The sequence below is a fragment of the Arabidopsis lyrata genome (assembly GCF_000004255.2).
Source record: "Arabidopsis lyrata subsp. lyrata unplaced genomic scaffold ARALYscaffold_142, whole genome shotgun sequence".
NCBI lineage: Eukaryota > Viridiplantae > Streptophyta > Magnoliopsida > Brassicales > Brassicaceae > Arabidopsis > Arabidopsis lyrata.
This window is the reverse complement of record NW_003302450.1, coordinates 5,687-10,408: the sequence shown is the minus strand read 5'-3', so window position 1 is coordinate 10,408 and position 4,722 is coordinate 5,687.

The following is a 4,722-nucleotide window of genomic DNA, read 5'->3' as shown; positions in this document are numbered from 1 at the left end:
CTTATGTTGACTTTCCTAATATATATTTAACTTATGCTGACTTTCCAAATACACACCAAACTTTCATTGACTTTCCAAATAAATATCAATCTTCCGTTTACATGACCATATTAGTTACGACGTTAAGTGGGTTAATATATCCTCAATTCATAACTAAACGAAATAAATATCAAACTTATGTTGACTTTCCAAATAAATATCAAACTTATGTTGACTTTCCAAATAAATATCAAATTTCCGTTGACCTAGCCATATTAGGTACGACGTTAAGTGGGTTAATAGATCTCGTTAACGGAGGTAATTTTCTGTTAACATATGTGTTAATTGATAACGACATTGTTTCATATAACAACAAAACGACGTCGTTTTGTCGTAACGATTGAATTAAATCCCTAAAGTCAATCTTAGATCCCCAAATCGAGCAAAATCCCTAACCCTAAATAGAGTATGATTTGAAACTCGGGATTTTATTGAACAGTTATGACAAAACAACGTCGTTTTGTGTTTAGAAGGAATACTTGTTAGTGTTTTGATCAACACTAACATGTGTTAACATTGTCTGTTAACTCACTTAACGTCATGCCTAATATGGCCAAGTCAATGAAAGTTTGGTGTTTATTTGGAAAGTCAACATAAGTTTAATATTTATTTGGAAAGTCAACATAAGTTTGATATTTATTTCGTTTCGTCGTGAGTTGAGGATTTAAATCAACGTTTTGAATAAGTTGGGGATTTTAATGACATTTTTCCCGTATTTTTTTTGGCAATTTTTTTTTTTGTTTTGCTTATTAAATACATCCGAAAATAAAAGTTAAATCTACCAGTCAAAAAAAAAAAAGTGTGAGTAAAAAATATCACAAAATAGTATTTCCATGTTTTATGAAGGTTAAGTCAAATATTCAATTTTTGCAAAACTCAATGGATGGTTATCATTTGGTAACAACATTTTAATGTACATGCACTAAATCATGGTAAAAAATAATATGACTGTTTTATACTATTTTTGTTTATGTCAGATAAATAATGGTGTGAGCACTGAGCAGGAATACATATCACTAAATTAAAATGCGCATATTTTGTTAAATATTTATTTGGTTCAAGATTTGCTTTAATCGAAAATATTTTGATATTTTGTGTTAGCTAAAACATTTTGTTAATTATTGCGGCGATTTATTAAAGAAATGCAGCAACAAATAGTTTTTGTTTTGTGGTATTTTGTCCCACATACTTCCGAGGATATGGGGAAGATCACTGCCGTCCGATGAACATACATTTTTCACGACGTTGACATCCCACTACTACTGTCTATTTTTCAAATTGATTATGGCATATCTTAATTTTTTTGTTGTATCTTACAAATTCGTAATATTTTTCCTCTCTAAAAGCTGAACGTTTATATAGTCCACAATTAATTTACTTTTTAGTAATTAATATATATGTATATATATATATATATATGTATAAATGAGAAACTGGTTTTGGTTAAATGCAAAAACCACCGACGACGATATACTTATAGAATTTGTTTTTTGAATTTAACGTTAAATTATATTCAAAGAAAAAATAAACGTTTATACATAATTTTTTTTTTTTTTTTTTTTTTTTACTCATACCTTTTCATTAAATAAAAGAGGGAATTACACAGTGATCCTCCAAAAGAGAGACGACCTACAGTACAAACAGAGATTACATCAATTAATCTACTGGAAAACACCAAACCAAGTGACCAAAAGAGAAGGCTCAGGAAGAACAATCTTCTGAGCTCTAGATAAGGGGTCAAGATGACATCGTAGAATGCTCTTGATCTCTAAGATTAACGCAGAGGACGGCTTGGAGGAGGAGGAATGAAGTCTTGAGTTTCTTTCTTTCCAAATGTAGTACATCGAGGCTTGATAAGCGAGTCTTAGAATCCAAGCCGTGTTCTTGTCGCGGCAAGGATTCTTGAGCCATCTAACTCCATCTTCAAACAATGTCGGAGGAGAAACATGGGCTTTATCAGAGAAATAGTGCCAAACCTCAGCAGCATAAGAGCAGTCAAAAAACAAGTGTTGTCTAGTTTCATCCCCGGAACTGCAAAGAAGACAAATAGATGGAATTGCCAATCCCCACCTAATTAATCTGTCTCTAGTGTGAAGTCTGTGACGAGAATTGAGCCAAGCAATAAAGGAGTGTTTTGGGATTCTTCCCTTAAACCAAACCGAGTCTGACCAATCGACGGTAGGTCCAGGAGGATGGAGAAAGTCCCAGTTCTTAGCAGTCGAAAACATATTTGAAGCAGAACCATCTCCAATCTTCCAAAGGTAAACATCGTCCTCAGCCTCATCCTGCATATTGACGATAGATGCAGAAGGAAGGCAGTCTTTGAGGAGTCAAATAGTATTATTTCTACTTCGAGAGGAGGACAGCCACCAATTACCTTATCTCAAAGCATCAGCAACTGTAGCTGATCTTGGAAGTCCTGACAGTCTAGGACCCAAATCACCTGTAATATCCAATAGAGGGCCCAAACCAGTCCAATTGTCACTCCAAAAACTGCAAGTAACACCTGAACCAATCTCACAAATGATGAAGGGTCTGGCAATGATTCTCAATTTGCATAAACTCCTCCATATCCAACTTCCTGAGGTAATGTTTTCCAAATCCCAGAAGCATCTATTACCAATCAAGTTTCTTCTGACCCATGAGACCCATAAAGAACCTCCAGCCGCAAAGATAATCCAAATAAGCTTTAAACCCAAGACTTGATTCCATAGGGATAATCTCTTGAGACCTAAACCACCACACTGTTTTGGAGTACAAACGGAGTCCCAGCTGACTTTTGCACCTCTAGCCGAATTAGGAGCACCTTTCCATAAGAAAGCACTACACATCCTCTCAATCTCATCTAGGCATTGGTTAGGGAGAATAAAAATGGATGCCCAAAACGTTATAGTAGAGTAAATTACGGACTGTATAAGCTGGAGTCTCCCAGCAAAAGACAAATGCTTTACAGTCCAGCCATTGAATCTGCCAAGAATTCTGTCCAGAAGTGGCTGGTAGTCCTGTCTCTTCATTTTACAAGAGGTAAGCGGCACTCCCAAGTACCTAACAGGTAACGCACCATGACTTATACCCATTCTTGAAGCAAGTAACTGGACGCCTTGAATATCTCCTCCATCCATAAACAATGAAGTCTTATTCAGGTTAATACCAAGCCCAGAGGCTACTCTGAAATCGTCAAGAATACTTAGAATACCATTTAGGGAATCCTCACCACCATCAAAGAAAATAAGTATATCATCCGCAAAGCTTAAATGAGTGATCATAGGAGCAATACAATGGGGATGCAGACCAAACCTCTGAGTAATCACTCCTTTATCAAGTTTCTTTGAGAGCACATCCAAAGCAAGAACAAATAAAAGAGAAGAGATTGGATCACCTTGCCTAAGTCCTTTCTTCCCTTGGAAAAAACCAATTAATTCTCCATTGAAAGCAATGCTAAAGGAAGGAGTAGTGAAGCACTCCTTAATCCAACCAATAAACTGATGAGGCAGCTCTATAGCATTCAACACATTCAACAAGAAATCCCAATTCAGATTATCATAAGCCTTAGCTAAGTCAACCTGAAGACAGCCTCTAGTGGTGGTAGCAGGGATGTGGAAATCAGTAACCAATTCTGATGCAAGCAGCACATTTTCACAAAGCTGCCTACCTTGAACAAAACCAACCTGGTTGGCCTGAACTGCATCAGAAATGAAGAGCTTAAGCTTCTGTTTGAGGAGCCTTGCAATGACCTTGTAAACTGTTGTACAACATGAGATTGGTCGGAATTGAGTAGGATGGTCAGCACCAGTAATTTTGGGGATCAAAGTGATTGCAGTAGCATTGAAACCTCTTGGAAGGTGCCCTGTAGAGAAGAAATCCTGAATTGCTTCAACAGTATCTTGCCCTACAACATCCCAAGCTTCCCACATAAACTCCACTGGAAATCCATCAGGTCCAGGTGCCTTATTCTTAGGTATTGAGATAATCGTTCTTCTAATTTCAGCCGCCGAAGGTACTTGTAATAGTTGAGCTGCCAAGTCAGGTAAGCACCTAAAAGCAACCAAATCTTTGATTTCTTCCACTGGCATGGGGCTTATGTCAGTGTTTTCTGTCCCCAAGAGATTATGATAATAAGAAATAAGCGTCGATTTGATCTGATCAATATTCTCTATCCTTTCATCATTATCCCCTCTAAGGTACTTGATGCAATTTCTTCCTTGATGAGCAATAACAGACTTGTAAAAGAAAGTAGTATTTGCATCTCCATCTTTCATCCATCTGATCCTCGACTTTTGACGATAGAAGCTTTGCTGCGCCTGGGAAAAAAAATTCCATTTCTTTCTCGCAACAAACTCTTGTCTAAATAATGTTTGAGTAGGAGCAGTTAGGAGGGCGGATTGAATAGACTCCAGGTCAACCAAGGCCTCTTTTGTTCTCTGTTGAATATTACTGAATCCTTCTCTATTCAACACTTTGCACGCAATTTTTACATTCTGCATCCTTTGAGTAATAGTAAACATCCTGGACCCAACTGCAACCTCTTTATTCCAAGCATCAGTGATTACTTCCAAAAAACGTGGGTGAGTTGAGAAAAAAGAGAAGTACTTAAAAGACTTGTTACTCTTAGCAAGGACAGAGGCAGTAGAGACTAGGCAGGGAGAGTGGTCAGAATCCCCAGGTGGATCAAAAACTGCCACA